Here is a 21,632-nt window from a genome sequence, read left to right as displayed (position 1 = left end):
CATGCCAGATTATGGGAGTTAGACAGTCAGCAGTGCTGCACTGGGGCCAGAGCCAAAGAACAGGAGCAGAAGACGTGAGCAAAATGCTTTCCTTGGGAGAAGCTCCGCACTAGGGGTCTCAGGTTATTGACTTGGAATGACTGACCTAAGTCCTTCTAGCAATTTGAAGGTGGGGCTTGCAACTGGAAGCCCTCCTGCCCCTCGTTTTTTACACTATTCTGTTCCAACATTGTTGCCATTTGAGTCCTTGAATTCTGTGGAGTCTGCAAGGCTGTGAAGAAAATCCTGAAACTTCTGTCTTGATGTCCCAGTGATCCACTGTTCACTCAGATTTCACATTTTGTTTGCCCAACTCATTCTGAGACTTAAACCAACATAAAGATCCAGAATGTTCCAAGTCAATGCTCTGATCCTGTAGGAAAAAGTTAAGCAATCCAAATGGTAATAGGAATGATGGCTTATTTTGGGACATTAATGACACTCAGCAGTAATTTGGAGACTGAGTAGTCTGAGATTTCTAGCACTGAACCAGCAGTAGCCATGCAAATTTCTATGCAGAGCTGCAGTTCAGGTGAGCTGGACCCTTATGTAAGCAGGAATAAAAACCATGGAGTAGGGTTTGCTCAAAGTGCCCCACACTGGCAACATTTCATTTTTTATTAATGGAACTGATGAATTTTGTGACCCAGTGCAACTTGAGAGACAGTGCTCATTGTGCTGTCCAGAGTTTTTGAAACTCCCTTTACAAGATGACCAGTTACTGCAGAGAATTGCTTTCCAGCTAGCATGGCACAGGCAAACTTTACTCTCATTACTGAGGATTTTTTCTAGGTCCTGCCTGTACCTCACAGGTCTCCCTTAATTGCTGACATTCCTGCTGGCCTTCTATTTGATGACTGCCAGACTGTCACCAGATCCCTAATCTCAAATCCATCAAAGGAGTAGCAAAACCCAGCTCGCTTACAAAGACTGTTCCATCCTTTCTTTTGTGACCTGACTTAAACCAAGGGTTTCAGTGTGGAAGACTGGTTAGCAATTTTTAATGCCATAGGAATGTTTTTCTGAGCATAGGTTCATATTTATGTTCTTGTGATCCAAAACAGACAGAAACATGGATATATATGCGTCTGGTTGTGAGAGGAGGCCATAGGGCTTTTGGTTCATTTGGGTTTCGGTGGTGTGGCTGGTTTTGTTTTACTTTGAGATGTCACTTGAAAAGAGATTTGTCCTAATTTAACAGTAATCCATGATCTAGAGACAAACTACGTTTGATGATGCCCTAGAGTTTAGAGAATTATTACGGTTTTTATTTTTGGCGGGTCTTTCATATGATAGGATCTGTGCTTTGGGGCTGCACTCTTTGCAAAACTGAGAATGGAGCTCTACAGGGCTTAAGAGAAATCAATCTTTTTTCTCTTGCTTCCCATGGTGAATTTGCTCCTGTGGTGGTTGCATAAGGCAACCCAGCTGAGCAAAGCCGCAATAAAAGAGAAGCAGCTTGCTACTCGCTTTCTGTCAAGTTGCCACACTCCTTCTGTACATGCTGCTCTACACCAGTTGCAGATTACCACAGCAAATAGCTTCCAAAACTCCAGCAGTCTTTTCTCCCATGTGCCTTTGCTTGTTAGCATGGCTGAAAGGCTTTTGTGCTACTGCAGCACAGCTTGTTGGCTGATATGGCACGATAGAAACCAGTTCATTATCAGTGTCCTTTTTTATACTTTAATTACCCTGGCTGGTCATACATTTCTGCTCCTGGAAAAGAAGTGAATTCAGTATCTGGAAATGTGATCCATCATGAGCTTCAAGCTGGGCAGCCTCACTTGAGGTATTTCCACTGAGGGACAGATTCAGGACTTGGAAGTCTTTGGGAGGAATCTGGAAATTCTTTGCCGGAGGAGCCTGCAGAAATCCAAGGCAGCATTACTTTTCCAGGGTACTGGATCCAAGTAGCCCGTCAGAAAAAGGGAACTTTTCACCACTCGTCATTTACCTTATGTTCAGAAGTCAAGACTGTACTTTAACAGGTTGTAAATGAGCAGGGTTTAGGCAATTTGAATCAGGTGGTGTGCAAGGCTCACCACATCAGTGGCACAATTCCTCTTCCAAGCAGAACTGGCTCACAGCTGCCCAGCTCCTCCATTGTATGGTGCAGGTTTCCTACTGTCCCACAATGGAGGTAGGAGGGAGGAGAGCATGACAGCTCTGCCTTGCAAAGAGCTGTTTTTTCTGTTTCTATGTTGTTTGCTCCATATGAGTTAGTGAGATGCCTGTCTTATAGTAGCTGGGTACAGCTTGAGCCTCCTCTGGCATGTTCTAGCTACCTTCCTACATACTTGCTTTCATCCAAGTTGTACAGTATGAGGAAAGACAGCATTGTCATCCTGACTTACCAAATCTTGTATTAGTCATGTCTTTGGGAGATGGTGGCAGTTCTTCACCTCCCACGCGTAGCCTAGATATAGTCTTTTACCAGGCTGGATATGGATTAAAAAAAAAAAAAATCCTAATTCTTTGGCTCTTTTAACTGTAAATGGCTGTAATTCATAAATTTTACCATTTTGTTTTTCTGATGAGAACTGTAGCTTGTGCTAAGAACAGTATTTTTACTTCCCTGCCCCCTCTTACTGTTGAGGTAGGGTGAATTGCATCATTTCTAATAAGATTAGAGCTATTTGCATTTTAAGGTGTTCAGGGTATTAGCTGGCAGTGTGTCAGTTTAGTCTGTCTGAGCTGGCTTTGGTCACCTCCCATAAAGGTTAGAGAGTTCAGAAATATGGTGCCTGGTTGAACTGAGAGTCTAGACATGTCTGGAGAGATCCTTAGTTTTCAGGGTTTGTCTACGTTTTGTTTCAATAGGGGTGTGAAAGCTACCAAAAAATGACAAGCTAACACAAAGGTTTGAAAGTCATTTGAGTACTGTGTGGGCGAGAAATGCCTGTATCTGTACTCTTAGTCAAAGAACAGTAAAGGGCACACACTGAAAAAATAAAGAGTACTGTCAAGCAAATAAAAGGCCTTTTATTTGTGTGTAGAGATGGCGCCCAGGGTTGTTTGTGGTTTTAACTGTAGAAACTTAGGTGTGCTACTCAGATCTCTGCGTGCCAGGCTGTAGTTCTCTGCATTCGGCCTGATCCACGCAACCCTCTCTGGAGGTGAGCCAGGCAACAACCTTCCTGGTGCTCCAGAAGTGAAAGAAAAGAACAATAAATATCAAAGTATTATTCCTGCAGGACTGCACACTTTGCCACTCCTGGAGGAGAGCTTTCCCTGAAGAGCCCCAATTCCATGCCTTGAAAATGGCCCTATCATTTTCTCCTCCTATTCCAGTGAACCTCTTCACCCTCTGAGCATTGAAAAACATACTGTCCAAGAACATGGTTTTCACTGGAAGATCTCAAAACAAGGAGCAGTATTGTCCTTTACCAAAAGCTGTCCTGAATCGTAGAAAATGTAATGGGTCTTAAGAGAAGTTGGACAGTGCCTGACCCCTGACAGATGCCACTGTGTGTTGTGTCCTGTCTGGAGGAGTCACTGTATGCTGGGGCCATCATACCTTTTGTTGGTACTTTGAAGCTGTGGTGGAAGTAGGAATGCTGAGGATAGGACATGGAGTCTGCTTGTGCAGTTGCTGACAGGTAGACAACACACTGGAGTTACACACTGGGGGTTTTTTGCCTCAAAGCTTGCGGTTTCTCAACTAGCAGATGAAGTAACCTGGGAAAAGGACAAAGGAACAGTAACATAAGTGGAATATGCCTGTTAAAGTTTCCTAGAGAGGAATTGGAGAGTAGAAGCTCTTTGCTTCTGCAAGTTTCTACAGGCAAGTTGTGTTCTTGACCACTCTTCAGTTCTCATGACAGCTAGAGTATTTTAAAACTCTGATTCCTGGAACTGTATAATAAGAATGTCAAGTCTCATTAAAAAAAAATACAGCAAAACATGTTTCTAGCCTTCCTGACTGCAGCCCAAGTCTTTTGGGTATGGCCTGAGTAAATTAAAATGTTTCTAAACAAGAGAAAACAATGGCAATGTATTTTGTAGTATTGGGATTAACATCAAGTGAGCAATACTAGAATTATCAAACCTTCATCATCAGTAGTGCTAAAGGCTCTTGAAGGATATAACCACCTCAGCAGTTACGTTTAATGTGAAGTGTGGAGAAGAGAGCAGCCAGTTCATTTCCCTAGTTATTTAGGCACCATTGGTGATATATTTGTGGGTTTGTATATTTAATATAGGCTTTGATGTTTTCCCTTATGCATCTTTTTATTATATAAATAATCTCCTTGTTTCTTGGTGTTTGCTGTTGGTGTGTGCAAATACATTCATCTTTTGTTTCCCCTTCCCTAGTGACCTGTTACATTAAGTTATGTGATATACAGAAAGGAAATAATTAGTCTAACTTTGATCTGCCCTTGAAATTGTGCTGTGCTTTTAAACCACTGCAGAAGAAGAAGAACAGTAAGTTTGTTTCTGCTCTCCTCAGCAACAAAACACAGAGTAAACCTAAGCACTGTAAATTAGTGTATCATGATAGCCTAAAGAGCCACTTTTTAATAAATGAGTTGTAGATGGAAACTTTTCTTTCCAGCATGGAAATGCTGCAGATAGGGCAGCGGTGTGCAAGGAGCTCCTGAACTGTGAAATCAGAGCAGAGAGCATTGGATCATCACTTCTGAGCACCTGCGTGGGTGCCTGATTCATCTCACCCCCTTACTTTCACCTTAATTTATTTCTCCACTTTTTAACATTGAAGCTTATTTTGTTGGTGATTCTTTTCTTTTTTTTTTTTTCCCTTTCTTTTTTCATCTTTGTATTCTGCTTGGCATTGCATGAGCAAATTATTAAAACTTCCCTGCTCCAAGGAGCTCTGGGAAGGAAAAAAAATCTGCCAGAAGTTATTTGAAATGGGCTGTGAAATTTGCAAACTGTTACAGGAAAGCAGGTATAGTTTTCTGTTTCTGATCCCCATAACCTATAAACAAAACAAAATTTGGGTGATTGCACAAAAATGCAACAGCGTTAAGATTTTTTTTTTCCAGTTGCTGGTGATGAAGGAGAGACTTGGGTCCAGCCTGTGGGCACAGAATTTGAACTGTGTGTCCATCTAATTAATTTACTTATAGTTGGTCTTTTTGGGTTTTTTAAACATTCACTTATTTCCTAGTGTGTGTTGTTTTTTCAGACACCAATACTATTAAAAGTTAGGCAATAGGACAAGAGGAAACAGCTTTATTTCAGGTAGTGTCTGGACCTTGTTTTTACAGTTTCTTTTACTGCTCAGAAAAAAAGAGAATAGAAAGAATTTGGAATACAGAAATACAATGCCAATTTCTCCTTCTAATCCCCTTAGTCTGCTTGTGCATTTACTGCATGTGGCTTCATAGGGGATTGTCCCAGTGCAACAGAAAACTGTCTTGGTGAGTCAGTAAAAGGCCCCCTACACTGATCCATGGGAAAGACTATTTGCTGTCAAAGTCCTAAAAAGGCTTTCCTTGGAGTGGTTGTTTTTTTTTTTTTTTCACTTTTTGGGGTTTTTTTTTTAGTTTTTTTTGGCTAGGCAGCTGTTGAGCTAAGAATACCCGGAATTTTTTGCAGTGGATGTGAACATTTTACGCCTTAATCTCACCTCCTTTTTCATAAGCAAGTCATCTTCTTTGTCATAGTTCCAGACCTCAGAATCCTAGGGCTGTCTTTTTTTAATTGTGCAGTGCTCGGGCCACTGAAGTTGTGATCCTTGACTGAAGGATCTTTATGCTCTAGTACTACAAATGAATGGTGAGAATGCACTAGTTTTACCAAGATGTTGTTTAACCGGCATGGGTTATATGTGAAACCAAAGTCTTTGTAGTGAGTCATAATTAAAGATTCCACTCTATAGTTTGTACTATTTTTATTTGATTATCTATTATTCCTGTGTGATATTTTCCCATCCAGTGCAAGTACTTTTGTTCCTTTTATCTGTTAACTGTTTTTCTGCCCTAAGCCACTGTGTGTTGCTCCTTTAAGATGACGTCTCCTGTGATGTACCCCAGAGCTAGATGCAGTAGTATATAAAAGTGTCTTAACACACTTCACACTATCACAGTGCTAAATTATTTAAGTTTTTCAAAAGGCATTTAGGCTTTTGCTGAAAGAGGATTCAAATGTGTACAGCAGTGGTGGTTATTACTCAATATATGTTTGTCCAGAAATGCATATGAAAGGCAGAGATGTTAATTTTAGTTTCACTGAGTCTCCCCGGCTGGAAACTGAATGTAAATCTGAGTATGTATCTCTCTCTTGTGTTTTGCCTCTAGCAGCTTTTAGAATCACAGATGCACATTTTTAATGACTAAATGTAACATTAACAGAGACCCATTCTGCCCCAGTTGTTTCAGCCAAGAATGGACTTGCTAGAGACTGCTTTTAAGTAGCCACATCTATGTAATCAAGGTTTCCCCCTTCCCCCTGGAAAAAAAAAAAAAAAAAAAACAAAACCAAAAAAAAAGCAGAGAAAATAAGATTATTCATTTCTGTGCAAGCTTCAGAGTGGCAGCTGGGATGTGAAGTAAGAGGTCATGGTGTATGACTGACTGCACCATAGACACTTTCCTCCAGAATCTGTATTTTTGTTCAGCCCTACCAGAGATGGCCAGGAGGTTGTGCAGTGCCCCTGGGGCTGGGATGCAATGCTGGTGTCAGGCTGGGTAACCTGCTGCATTCTCTGGGCATGGGTGGAAAACACTGCCAGAGGTGGAATGCTGTAAAGGATAAAGGAGTACCTGTAGGTTATATTTTTCTTCCAGCTTTTAAATAAATCCCTGGGGATTAGGAGTGAAACAAAGTATTTTGGAAAGCCACCTTAGCCTTTTTCTCTGTTTTGCATTTCTAGACTCCCTGAAAATGGAGCACTGCTTTGCTGGATGTTGGGACTGCAAGTGCAGGCTTGGCAGCTGTGCAAATGCTCCTTGCAGCTGGCATTTGGAGCTGGCCCTAGATGGTGGGATCAGTCTTAGGCTGATGCACCTGGGGAATGAGCAGCTTTCCCATGTGGGGACTGTGGTCCAGCATCATCATGCTACAGCAGGGAGCTTGTGGCTTGCTTAGAGCAGGACGATACTTGGTGTTATCCTGTCTGTACCTCCTGGCAATTTCTGCAGAGCTAGCCTATGGCATCTTGCTCCTGTGTGAGGAATGGGTGAATCTGAGTCCTGTTGGACAGGGGTTGGAGGGAGTCCGTAAAGGGAAATGGAGCTTGGCCATGTGGCATCAGCTCCTGGTACCTTCCCATTCCTTTTCCATTAACATAAAACTGGGATTGATTCACCTTAAATGAAGTACTTAATGTACCTGATTGAAAAAAAAGAAAAAGTACACTGCAAGGTTCACATGAAAAAAGGCAGAGAAACTCTGACTGACCCGAGGACAAGGGCGGTTCAGAAAGCCTTGCAACCAGCTGGTGATGAAATAAAGCATGAGGGATAGTCCCTTCTTTATCCCAGCTGAGCCGGCAGGCTGGAAGGTTTTTCCTGGATGGCTGTCCTGCCAGCTTGCTGAAAGGAAGGCTTTCCAGGGGGTCAGGCCTTTCAAGCTGCTGTACCTTCTGACTGGGCTGGTGTGGGGAAGGAAAGAGACCTGGGGCAAGAGACAGCACTATAGCTTTTAAGGGTATGACCTTAAAGGAAGAGGAGTTGGAAAAGCCAAAGATAAAGACAGCCCAGAACATCCTTAGGGCTGCCAAGCCTAAAATTAGACACAGGCTAGGCTTTGTTTTCCTTGCAGGCTCACATGCCACATGCATCTTCCCCCAGTTGGCCTACTCCGTGAGGACGGCGAGTGCTGACGCCAAGGAGCACTTGACTCCCTGGGAATAGGTTTCTTGTGACTTTGTGTAGTCCCCATCATCCCACAGTGGGAGCAGGTGGGCGACACGGCAGAGCTGCTGTCACGTGCGGGCACACGTGGTGACAGCAGCTATCCTGGGACTGCTGCTGTCGGCTGCCAAAGCGTTGCTGACTCCAGGGAGGGTCAAAATTATTATTGGTGACCACATGAGGTATTAAGTGCAGCATTGACGTTAGGAGTCCATGCACAGGACACAGCTCACCTAAGTGTCACTGAGGTGGTGATTTAAAGAGTGGGCAGTGGATTGGGAACAGGCAGCAGAGGGATGCTGGATACCACATCCCACACGTGTGTTATAACCCTTCCCTTAAAGGCTGTCGCATACATTTTGGCAGGGCACCTCTGAACGGTCATGCCCAAAAGTTCCACTTTTGGCAGATGGAAAAAAACCCCACAAAATTGTTTGGGCAGAGCTTGGACATTCAGGATGAGCCAGAACAACGTATAAAGCTTACATTTGGGGCTGCACCACATATGGTTGGATTCTCATGTCAGTACATTAAAAGGGAGCACTGTGACCGTATAGTCACTACTGTTTGAAATGGTGTATCTCTTAAGAAGACATGCTGTTAAACCAGACTTACTCTGTGAGCTCTTAAACAGGCTATCTCAATTTTATTCTGAATTCTCTTAGCACTGTTGTGTTCACATTATGCAGCAGAAAAGCCTGTTAAGATATGTGCTTGCCAGGGAGTCCTGCGACTGAGCAAGAGCCTTTCTGATCTCTTTGCCAGGTTGTTACCAATTCTGCATGCAATTTGGGCAGTTTTGGAGTGTACAAGTATAGGTAAATCAGACTGCAGCAGTACTTTTGGCATCTCTGCTAGCTGCAATACAAGGGACTGATCAGCCCAGGACATTTCAAGAATGCAGAGTTTCGTTTTTTAGTTTGCTTCTCGCTGCCTGTCCTTCTGTTTTGTCCAGCTGCTTAGGAAAAGCAGTGGTTTTCCAGCTGCCTTCTTTAATCCCCTTTGACTGGGCTGGAATTCTAGCCAAGCAGTACCTACATTACAAGAGGGGAGAGGCCCTGAGTATAATGCTGCACTAAGGGTTTTACGCTCGTCTCCTCGCTTGCTGCGTAGCCAGGATAAGTCCTAGCCATTTCTCCAAATCCCTGTGAGTTTTTCTTCAAAATGAAGTGATTAACTCCTGCTGTAAACTTCCCCTTGTCTAGGGCATCCAGGCCTTGCGCTGAGCTTGACAGCATTCAAGATCTCCTGCCCACATAGACTATTAGGTTCTGCTTATCCTTCGTTTCCACTGCCTGGTGAAATATTAGATAACGGGGAAAGAGCTTATCTTACATGCGTCTGAACTGACAAATATGGCAGCCTTTCAGTAAAAAGGCTAATGCAGACGAGGCCTTTTTCCTGGCTGGAATAAGAATGAGGCCGGCGCTTGTCTTCTGCCACTGACAACGGTCAGATGCATGCGGCATCATTTCCATAGCATCCAGACAGTCGCAGCACCTAATATCTACCTGTCTAGTCAATACATCAGCTTTGCTAGAGCGGGGAGCTGAAGTTTGTCATTGAGGCGGGTTTCTAATGCAGCTCGAATGGATCTTTCAGCTGTACTCCAGGGTAAACATTGTAAGCCGTGCAAATTTATTTACCGGCGCTGACAAATAACTGTGTCAGTCACTTTTGTTTTCTCCCCGAAATAAGATATGCTTTATAAATGTCCTTATGGATTTAATTTTTGCAGCTTCGTGCATGGGGGAGGGGGAGGGGGGGGGACTTCTTGCTGTTTGAACAGATTAATATTAGCGTTTGTTTCCCTATGTGTTTCTGTACATGAAAAATTGGACTGTTTTTGGAATCAATAATCTTAAAGGTCTTTTCCAGCCTAAATGATTCTATGATACAAATAACCTTCAGATGGACCCATTTCAGGATTTAACAGTTTGATGGTAACAGCTGGGAAACACTGTCCTGATAACAATGTTAAGGGGAGTTTGGCTTAACAGCACAGCTGAGAAACTTTGCTTTGCTGTGCCAGGGCTACCTGGAGGGGCAAGAGGCACAGGAAGGAAGAGGCTGGTTTCCACACAGCATGCTGAGCAAGGCCTGCTACTCATTTCAGAAGGTTCTTGGCTCATCTGAGGCATAGGGCTGTGCTTGAAATTTAACACTTCCATTTTGAGAAAGAATACTCACTGTTATAATGTGGCATATTTCTGCATTGCATTCATACAGATATTTTGGGAAATTGTTTTCCCAGCTGTAAATTCTAAACCGTACATTCACTGTTGAATTCTAAGCCACCAGCTAAACCCCAAAGTGTCTGACAGCCCAAAAAGCTGGGGATCTAGTGGGAGAAACTGGTGTCCTTTTTAGAAAAGAGGGAATAGAAGTTTATGGGTGGCTTTCTGCAGTATGGTGAAACACAAGTGTGCTCTGCATGGAGGAACTGGAAAGAGTTGTTAGTTGGGCAAGCCAGACACACCTAGACAGCATCCTGAGCTGCTGCCAATCCACACGGGGGGTTTGGATCTCTTCCAGGCTTTGTTCCTGAAAATAAATTGTTCAAGATGGGAAACCCTGAAGATTGCATTGACCAGTGAGCCATGCCTCCGAGTGTGAGCTTTAAGGGAGAGAAGTCAGGTTTCAGATTTGGGCTAGAGGCTCACTGAGAAAAAGCTGCAATCAAACTTTAGCCTGCATTTCATTTGTTTGCAAGAGGTGGTCTACAATTTTTTTTTGTGTGTGTTCTTTCTTATAAATGGGATTTATTTTGGCCTCAGAAATTTGAGAAAGGGCTTTGATCTGATTATTTTGTTTAGCTATTATCTTGTTTTGTATCCACAATTTATATAAAGAGATCACCTCTGTATCTATTCCAAAAGAGTAAAGAAATTAGGTAACATGTATAAACCATGCATAATATATAAGACAATGGATATATGTTAACTATTATGTTATTTATTTAGTGCTTTGATAGCCATGTTGCAAAACAAATGAGGAGGTGGGGATGTCTTTTGGAACAGAATATGCTGCAGCGCCCGCCTTGATCTGCATTAGACATCTGCACTGTGAAGTACAAGTGATGCTCAAAGACGCACTGAGAAAACAAACGGGTTACAGAACTGTCGTGTTAGAAATGACAAAATGTGTAGGCAACGCAGAACCTAAAACTGCTTCAGTTTCAGGCAGGATGTTAAAGTATTAACTGAAGAAACAGCGGAATAGAGCAGAAAAGATAAAATACGAACATTTTGGAAACTGGGACTCAGTTCTTTAAGTTACAAAATTTCACGCTGTGCTAAAAAAAAGAGCAATTTTTTTTTTTTTTTTAGCAGAAGACCAGACCCTCAAAATTCTGTGATTTAACACTGGGAACCACAACTCTTACCTCTAATACTAGGAACCAAAACTCTTTACTCTAAGACTCTTAAACCCTCCCTTCCCCCCCGCCCTCTTCCATTCCCCAAACCTCAAAAGCAAAAACACAAAAAAACCAAACCCAAAGCCAAACAGAAAAACCACTTTCCTGAAAATTTTTAGAGGTGTTCAGGTTTAAGTTGGCTTTGGGTAAGGCACTTACAATGAACAAAAAGTCGTAGATTGAGCTTTCAGAGCAAGAAATATGAGAGGAAATAAAGAAAAAATTACCAGAGTCTTTTTAAATTCAAAATGTCTAAGCTGTTTCTGCCCAAAAAAGGATAGATTGAAGCTGAGAGCCAGTTTGGGTTGTATGACAGATTCATGCTTCTTATATGCACAGCTATGGATTGAGCAACTCCCTTCTTCCTGCCTTAGGTGTGTAAACCAGAGACCAGATGCATTAACAGCAAGGTATTTGGTGTGTCTAAAAAAAATCCAGGATAAACCCTGGAAAGGGCGTGCCTTTTCTAATTCACTTAGCAAAACTGTGCTAATATGATGACATGCAACTTTCAAGGCAGGAAATATGTCAGGTAAGGTATTGGCAGCACCTCAGCCTCACCATCCTGTGTGTCAGACAGCAATTTAGACTTTATCCATGATTTTATCCAAGACTCAAACTTTATCCATGAGCCATCAATGATCTCTCCCAGGAGACCCTTTTGAGTACCTACCACAGCCAGGAGATTGAATCCCTGAGGGCAGAAGTGGCTGGGAAGCTCTTGCTCCAGGGTGTAAACTTTATAAGGGAAGCAACTGCAAGTTTGTGCTGCACTTGGTTGAGACCAGAGAAAGCAGGAATGGTGTGGGATGTACGAGGAGTGAATACTGCCCTGCCTGAGGGCAGGGGCTGTGTGGCCAGGCTTGTGCCACATGTGTGGTCCTCGTGGTGCGGTGTGCCGAGGCACGGTACGCGGAAGAGAGGGCGCACAGACGCAGCCAGGTGTTGGGTGAAGCCTGTGGGGGAGGCTGGGATGCCGTGTGCAGGTGGCCAGCACATGCCTCTGGTGTCAGACACGTCCCAGACCCCGCGTGCTCGCTGGGTATGCGCCGTGCTGGCAAGCTGCACGCTCTCACGAGTCATTTGTCTGGGACTTATGAATGGCAAAAAGCCTGGTCTGAGCTGCTATGCAGATCAGGATGCCGGCATCCTGAAATCCCGGACAAATCCCCTTAGCGCTTTTGGTAAATCTGCAACTGGGATTTAACGTTGTGACAGCACATCCTAAGTGTGGTAAAAATAGCCTGTCTCCCAGCAGTGCAAACCTGACTCGCACCTCTCAGTTAATGGGTGAGCAGTCAAGGCTGTTTCTGGAGTCGCTGCACGAACGCGTGAAGCGGCGCCGGTGGCAGGGGGATCACAGAGCAGCGCTGTAAAATGCTTGCCTGGCTCAGGCTGATTCTCTGCAGCTTTGACTTAAAACTCAGCGGATCGGAAGTGTGGCAGAGACCCCTGATCCCAGAGTGGAAAGGATGATGGAGAGATCTCTCTGCCCTTTGCTTCTCCAGAAGGCTTTGTCTGCCCTGGGTTTGCCTAGAGGCAGTCTGGAAGGTGTGCTGTGTGGGCAACATCCCCTCCTAGGCTGGGCACAAAGCTTAGCCTTCTCCCTGAAGGCTGCATAAAAACTTGGATTTATTTGGTTTTAACCCTTTACCCTAATCCTAATGAAAAACTGCATTTTATATTAAAAATTAGGGCTGCACCAAATGTGAAGCATCAGTAGTTTTGCTGCCCCAATGGGGTAACATGGAGAAGTGAGAGGGAGTGGATGTGTTTTTCCTGCTCTGAATGCATACACAAGAGATCATGGTTTCTCTGTGACCCCAAAAACAAGTATCTTACTCTCAGAACTTCCTCTCCAACAAGTCAGTTTGCCCAGAAAGCCTTGCCCCACCCAAATGGGGTGTAGTGTTATCTCTTTAGTGGGCTGCACAAAAATGCTACCGGTGAGTCAGTACAATATCGGATGTGCAGTTGTACAGAGTGGGAATACAGGATGAAGTAGTTTGCAATGCAGCCTCCCATCCAAAAATACCAGCCAACCAACTGTAAGATGCATTAGATATCATCTCCCAGTGCATCTGGTAAGATTTCAAGCAAATTTTGGGTTTTTTTGCTGTCACACACAGGAAAATACCATTGCGGTCCCTTGGGACCAGCCTTTTGCTAACTAGGAAAAGGCACCTGTTCACTTACCACTGGGCATATTTTGAAAATGCATCTTTGTGATTTTGATGCTCACATGTCATCTTCAAAAGCAGCTTAGCAGCCCAAATGACACATGGCACTGGCAGTGGACAGCGTGTGAAGGCTGAGGTGAGTGAGGCTGTGCTCTGTGGAAGTGCTGCATAGGTGCTGCTGTGATACCAAGAGAGAGAAGAATGGAGAGGACAGGCAGGAAGAGCTGAAAGGACTTGCCTTAGGTCACTGTGACAGAGTTAAGGGGAGAAACTCAGTCTCAGTCTGATCTCACAGCTAGCAGATTATGCATCTCCCTAAGCATCTATGCCATACTTTGTATGCAGTCTTGTATATTCTGTATACAGGGTCATTTTTCCTTTTTGGTACCTGAGGTTCTCCTATGAGACACTTCAAGTTTAATTGTATCCTACTTGATCCAATATTATGTTAGGGCTACAGGGAACAAATGGATGGAGCAGCAGTGTTAGGAAACATCTCTCAACCATCACTGAGACCCCATCTCTGTCCTGGATTCTGTTCAGAAACATCCATCCCTCTGACTGCCTGGACTCAGTAACATCACAGTAGAGTGGGACTCTGCTACTCTACGTATGAGCTAGCACTGCATGGCTGCTGGTTTTGCTCCTGGCTCTTGGCTTCTATCCTGAAATGACAGTGTAATTTAAACTGCCTAAAAATACAGAAGTTGGCTTGCCCTTACACAGGGTACTCGTGGTAAATGGTCAAGCTGCCTTACTGTCACATGTAGTGTCTCAGAAGTGGCTTGAGTTTGTAGATACCATTAATTCTGCTGAAAACGAGAATTCTGTCATTGCCTTGGGTGGGATTGGTCTCATTTAATGTAAAATAGATGCAGATTTAAGCTTTGTATCGAGTTGCTAGGGTGCTGTCCATCAAGCAATGTTTGGAAATCATTTTTAGAAGTGATGCCAGTTTTGACATGCTGTTTTAATATTTTTCTGGCTGCAATAGGGCAAGACATAGAAATCTTATGTTGTCATCACACAGAGCTGCAAAACGTTCTTTTTATCTTTTTTTTTTTTTTTTTTTGCTTTCTCTCTCTTGCACTCTGTCATATGGAAACCAGATCAAGATTATAAAACTATTGCCCACAAACTGTGATCTTTCTTCTCTTTTGTGGTGAGAGCTGACAAGTCAGTGATGGCTTGGTGCTGTTGGTACTAGCTGTTCATGCCGCACTCATTTGTATGTATCGGGAAGTGCCGAACTTGGCGTTCTTCTCAGTTGGCACACAGGCTGGTGAAACGTCAGATTTTTAATTGTGATAAAGTTCACGAAAGAAAAAAATTATGGCAGATGTTTCCTTTTGTCAGAGTGAACTGAATCATTAAAATGTGATATGATGTACTATGAACAAGTCAATGTAAACACCATCCCTGTGAACATGTCAGAAGACTGAAGAACTTAGACCATTCATGGTAATGTTAAAAACCATGTGGTCTGAATGCTGTATTACCAAGCTTTTCTCTTTAAATGCAGAGCATGAATCTTATGAATTTTTATTGCCTTTCTACAAAATGAAAAGATAACATATTCTGCTGTGGTAAAAATATCCTGGTAGCTTCTGCAGTGTGGTTGTCATTTCGCTGGTGGTTTACTCAGAGGTCTGCTTTTCACAAGTAGCAGTGAGGTATCCCATTCCATTGAGTGCTGAGCTTGCTCGCTTAATTTCCTCTTTTCTAGAAGATGTATTTTTGGGAAGTCTTACTCCTTTTCCAGTCTGAAGGAAGTGACAGAAACGCTGCTGCTTGCTGAGGAATGCCTGTGATGATGCGTTAAAACTGGCTCCCGATAAGTGGTTATGGAAAAACTGCAGGAAGCATCTGACAACTGACATTCTCTGTGGACTTCTTCTCCTATTTCTTCCTCACATCTCCTGCTTGAGGGTTATTGTCCACACACTCTCACTTAGGCCATTAGTCAGAAAAGAAGTGCATTACAAACTTCCTGATACTTCCCCATGACCTGAGTACTTTTTATCTGCAATTATTCTCATTCTTGCTGGCCTAAGAGATCTTGACTAGATTCTGATTCTTATTCCCAGTGTTGTCCTTTCTCAAGATTTTGCCTTAAATTAAATGATTTTTTTTAATGCTTCAGCTGCTGGAATCAAGCATGAATGAATACCTTAATTTTGACATAAAGGTCAAGGACACTCTGGAAAGTTAAGATCTAGGTGGATCCCACAGGGATGTTTTCTGTCACTCTTCTGATTTCTGATTTCAGGGAGTCTAACTTTACTGTTTTGGAATGCTGTGGATTGGGAATAAATTATTGTGCTATATCATAAAGAGGGTTATAAACGAGAGCAAATCCAAATAATTTTGTCCACTACAAATCTCAATCCTCACTCTTTTGAGGGTGCACTGCAAATGAGGTGAATGTGTTTTGCAGACACATTTAAATGCTCGTATACAAAATGATGAATTACATTGATTTATTGGGGAAAAGCTGTGTTTCTGTGCATGGACATACATGAACTGTATGCCAGTCATGTATTTTATTTTAAGTGGCCTTGCAGAAGCCAGAAGTAATGAATTTAGCAATCTGATAACAGTTGTTAATGGCAGAGCCTCTGCAGTTCTTACACCATGGCAATTCGTGGAAATGCTGTGTGCTTTTCTAAACTGGCAAAAGTTTTTACACCTCTCTTGCACCATAGGAGCTTAATCCATCGTGAAACCTCGTTAGAAGCTGCGCCATTGTATCCTGAGGCAGATGTGAAATCTGTGTGAGTCACTGATCTGCCATCAAGCTGAAGGAAACTGAGTCTGTGGTTCTTAGGAAAGAAGGCCCCATTTGGGATGCATTTACACAGCTCCTTTTGTATAAATCATTAGTGCTATAAACTATCCATTATTGTTAGGAGAAGAAATTTAACAATGCAAATAAAGCAAAATACTGTGGCAGAGCAATTTTATGCTTGATTGTAATGTTTAATGGCATGTTCTCATAAAGAGATTTTTCCCATCCTTCAGACCTATCGTGTCTGTGACTCACTTGATTTCCGATGGTTTGAACATCCCTCATTTTATTCCTAGAGTTGTTTTCTCTAGAGCAATTTCTGTAAACGTGCTGCAGCATGGGGTTATCCAGGGTTAATTTCCCTTATGATTACACATCCAGACAGCATGTATGTAAATGCTGCAAGACAAATGATAAGAAAACTGCAGGATGAAAGAAAACAAATTCCTTTGTTTTGCATGTAGATTCATTTACCAGTATTGAAGTCTTTCCTTTGCCCTCTTTTAAATGTTAACACTAGCTTATATTGGCATTGTAGTTCTTTAAAAGCATTAGTTTTATGTCATTGCTGACCTCAAATTTTGCATTCTGTTGATTTCCTTTGTTCCCCATATGTCTTCAGATACTTTTTCCAGGTTCTCTCTTCATCCTTTACTTTCAGGTACAAGACAGCACCATCAGTGAAGCAGAGCTTTGTATCTCTAAACCAGCTGATTATATTCATGTCAGAAATAAAACACAGCTCTTCACATTCTACTTGTATTTTTAGTACTGTATTGTAATCCTGGTTCTGCTTTCCCTTCTTATCTCTGTTCTGTCTTGCCCTGAGATTATATTTTTTTTAGACCAGGGTTGCTGGGTTTCCTTGTGATGTTTCTGCACTGTCCAGCTTTTTAAAGTCTTTGCATACACCTAAGTCAGAAAGTAGTAAAATGTTTGATAGTCTGTTAACCTGCAGTCGAGTGCCCCTTGTTTTCTTTTCCTGGCTGCCAGGGAGTTTGCTGGCAATTGAGATTTATGGAGCGAATAATCCACCTGGCAGGAGACTCTCTGTAACTGAAGTATGTTCTTTAGTGGAAGAATGAACGTTCTTTCTGTGTCTAAAATACCACTAATAGCTTATTTAGCAACCTATACTTCTACAACAGGGCTTTCAGTTTTGTGTTGGAAGTGGATTTTTGCATGTGCTTAATTCTAGCATCCATGCTAATTCTATCCCTCATTTAACTTTCATCCATTCCTATGGCAGGATAATGCATGATGTGATCTCTCAGCTTTTTAATGTGGTGCTTAGTGCATTTCTTCCAGCTCCTGCTTGAACAGAAAAAAATATTAATAATGAGGGATGATTCTTTCCTGTACTTGCTGGGAATTGTCTGGAAACCACAGGGAGCTTAGGCAGGGTAGTCATGCTGCAACCAGAGACTCCACAGAATCCAGTACCAGGTACTAACTGCAATTACTGCTGGGAGAGCTCTGAATAATAACAGAATTTTAAAAACCCCAAACAAACAATATTGTGATCCTTTCTTGCCTTTTCTCTTACTTAAATAGCTCATTTTTACACTTAGTCGATTTGAGCTCAAAATGTGACAAAAGCTGTGGAATGTGATCAAAACTAAGGGTGGAAGGAGGTGCAGTATTTTCAGCACAGCTGATTTTGTTCACTAATTTTGGACAGAACTAAATGGAGGATTGAAGCAGCCAATGACTAAAACACATGGATCACAATATTCACCCTAATGGTGGGAAATTGTGGTTCTCAGACACCCAGTGACTTTGTCCCCTTGGAGATGTTTTCCTGGTCTGAATAGTCTGGGTTGATTATCTTCCTCATATTTACAGCTGCCTTTCCCTGCTCAGAGCTTCTCATTCCTCAAGCATCAGCACCAGGAAATTCTGTACCTGCTTTTCAGCAGTGGCAGGGGAGCATCCAAGTTACCAGCAGTGTGATCTGCAGGGTAAGCAGGGCCAGGGCATTATGCTCACTGTACCATTTAACCCTGCTGGAACAGACAACTGTAAATTGCCTATGTCAAGCCAACATGTGAGGACTAATAGAACTGCAGTGGGGATAATTCATAAGTAGATTTTCTCACTCGCCAGTGTAAACAGAGCCAGTGCTAGTCAGGTCTGAAACGGTGATTACTTTTAAATCAGCATGTTATAATTCAGTGTCCCTGATTGAACCCTCCTTCCAGCAGAGGAAAACAAACCACTGCATGCATGGCCAGCACAGGGATCACTCAGGCTGTGCAACTAACTATGCATATGAAGGACTGCCTGAATTTCCTAATCCTTCTTATTACTGCAGAGTAAAGAACAGCTTTAACAGGGAGTTAATTTAGAGGCCTTAAATACTGTCTTCTTCTCTCCACCAACTTTACTTCTTTTGGGTTTTGTTGCTAATCTCTCCACAGTGCTCCCATCTGCTTGTTCCTTGCACCTAATCACATTAAACACAACATAATACATCTGGACACATACTACTGGCAAATCAGTTACTGGAGTTCACTGCCTATGAGAAAAGCACTTTTTCTTTCCCTCGGTTGGTGCTGTTCCTCCATCTTTTTCTGACAAACTCTAGATTTAATCAGAAAGGTGAAGATTTCCCCCAGGTGGAGGCAGTTTGAGAGGTGGGGGCATGGGGCATTCAGTGGGTGCATCTGCAGTTGCTTGAAGCCTTGAAGTTGCTTGCCAGTGCAGGGAGGGAGAAGCACCTCTGCACACAAACCCACTGTCCAGGCTCCCCAAGGGGCTGGCTGCAGGCAGGAGGAAACACCCCCTTATTGTCCAGTTTGACGACTGCAGGTTTTCTCTTATTCTTCAAAGTATCACAACTGACCAAGAAGCTGCCCACAGTCAGTAATGTCTTTAGAGAATCAGAGAAAAAAAAAGGAGGAGTAGCAGAAATGTAAAAGTCATATTGAGAAAGCAGTATGTGTGCAGTTTTGGTCACCAAAGCATGACTGTTTCTTTACGCTTGAGATTAACATCTTTACTAGCAGTAAAATAAAAAATTCAGGTTTTGTTCTTGTGGGTTCCAGAATGAGTCTTTAGTTTTCTCAGTAATGATCTGAGGAGACAGATCAGTGAACATGTCCTTCATAAAATTTCACCTGTTACCAAGTTTAACTAGCCCTTGGTTTTATCATTAATATGCTAGACTTGTAATGGCCTGTGGAGAAGCATTATGACTCTGTGCCAGAACCTGCTTAAGGAGCTTCTACCCTGACGCCAGAGCAGCGGTCCTGCTCAGAGGTCACGGTGGAACCTGCTAGTTGGAATTTTAGCAGGAAGCTGCTCCCCCATTTTTGTGGACAGAGAATCTTATATGGGCTCTCTGGCACAGGGCTTGATTCACATTAAAAAGTTTGTGATAAATTCTTAATAAATAGGTGATGAGCCAAATATTTGTTCTGAGGATGTTCTTGAGGATGCATATCACAGAAGTCTGTGACCATTTTGCAGTCATTATGCCTGCACTTGCACAATAATAGTTGGTGGGTATTGGGCTAGAGAGGGAGTAAAGTGTGTTAGTTACCAGTCTGTGTGCTGAGTCCCCAGTCTTGCTAAAGCAATTATTTTATCTCATGAGTTTCTGCTCGTCAGAAACTGAAGACTCTAAACATCTACAGTTCAATTGTATGAGTAAAGGACAAGCATTAATGACAGTATATTAGTTGGGTTTGTTTTCTGCTTTCTTTGTAGTCTTTAAACTGCACTCATCTGAAACCAGCTTCTAATTTTAAACATGAGGTTGGGGAATGATGTATGTAGGTCAGTCTTTGGTCAGAAACTTTATCTTAAAACGTCCTTGAAAACAAAGAGTTTGCAACAGGAAGGTAATTGGCCTCAGCAGCAGCTCTGTACACATTGAGTGGGTATGCCCACACAACAGCCATGTTCAGAAGTCTGGTCTGTTGAATTAATTGTCTTCAAAGTAGTTTAAGGACAATCAGATTGTAATTTTGAAGGCGCTTCACATCTGCTATCTGTACTGAATTACTTATCTCTGCTGGTAACAGTGCTGTATTTGGTTAATATTCCACTTGCACAAAAGCATTCTATTGACACATAATTTAAACTCATTCTGCTCTTCTAGGAACTCTCAAAGGATATTTACAGTCCACAATCACTGTCCCTCAGCTTGACTGTTGTGTTTGGATTGAGGCCTTAGACCTTGCAGTATCAAGCTAAACGTCAACAACAGTTTAATAAATCCAGACAGTGGGGATAGCCTGTAACCAGGAGAGGGGCCCTACTGTGTGCTGTGGATATATATAGCAGGATTTGTCTCCCTAATATTTTTAACCCCCTGGCTCTTCATAGTGCTAGCTTGATAGGTGACTGCAAGCAGGCCCACTCCTCTCAGCCTCTTTCCCCTCCTGGCTTTTGCTCTTTGACTCTGAGTTAGGGCATCTTTATATTTGAGGCTGGTGCCTGGGATTTACAAACATGAGAGGCGTGGGCAGCAGTGGGTCTGCCTCCATGGTCTGCCAGCGTGTCCTGGGGGCCTGTGCTGTGTGTGGGGGAGAGCAGTGCTGCTGTGAGCTGAGCCATGCACAGCCTGCTGGAGAGGGGCATGGAGCCTCCTCAGCATTGCAACCATCTCCTCTGCTCTCAGCAGCTCCAAGGCCCGGGCCAAGTGTGGCCCAGAGGGTGAACTCACTTTTCCTGTTCACGTAAACACACTGGTCTCATTCAGTGCTTTGGGGATGCCACCATAATCCAGAGAAGTAACTAGGAACGGGAGGAGTCTTGGCCATGATGGTGAAGCCAGAATAGAAGGAATATCCTGGGAATTGGGGGACACGGTGCTGACAGTGCTTCCTAACATGGCAGAGACCCTGTGGGACTGTGCTGCTCTTTTGCACAGTGGCAGCAGGGACAGCCCTAAGTCCCTGCTGCTGGCCTCCATTGTGGTGCTGAGTGCGAGTACGGGTGGGAAGGGGGATGAGGAACCCACCTGGCAGCGTTCCTCAGCCAGAAAGGAGCCAGAGAGGGGCAGGCACAGGGGTTCAGGGACAGTAGAGGGGTTCACTGGCAGGCACAGGGCTTCAGAGGAAGGCAGCACTCACTGCTGGAGCTGGGAGTTCTGCCAAAGAAACACACATGCGGCTGGAGCCCGGTGTTCTTCTTTCCCCTCCTTCTTTAGGTTTTATTTTTTTAACTTGAGGTTGTTGTTCCATCATTGTTCCTTCTGATGGTTATGGTTTTACGGTACAGCTCCGGGATGCGACTCCCTAATATTTTACGCACACGCGGAGACACACACGACTGCCCGTGAAACTTCGGATAAGGAAGCGGGGGCCGCGCAGCTGGGAGGATCCTGGGATCCCTCTCGCTGTCGGTGTAGCGCTGGCGCCGAGCTTTGGCTGCCGGTG

At 43.2% G+C, this 21,632-nt stretch overlaps 1 protein-coding gene across 2 annotated transcripts in view; it reads left to right on the top strand.

The window, feature by feature from the left end:
* LDLRAD4 (low density lipoprotein receptor class A domain containing 4) overlaps window positions 1–21,632 on the top strand; it is a 286,905-nt gene that overhangs the window by 237,631 nt on the left and 27,642 nt on the right. The window lies entirely within an intron of this gene.

Source organism: Agelaius tricolor, unplaced genomic scaffold (assembly GCF_023055355.1).
Source record: "Agelaius tricolor isolate 1412-34295 unplaced genomic scaffold, bAgeTri1.0.p SCAF_2, whole genome shotgun sequence".
NCBI classification, from domain to species: Eukaryota; Metazoa; Chordata; class Aves; order Passeriformes; family Icteridae; genus Agelaius; species Agelaius tricolor.
Note: the sequence above shows the minus strand (reverse complement) of the source record. Positions and strands in the feature narration are given on the sequence as shown.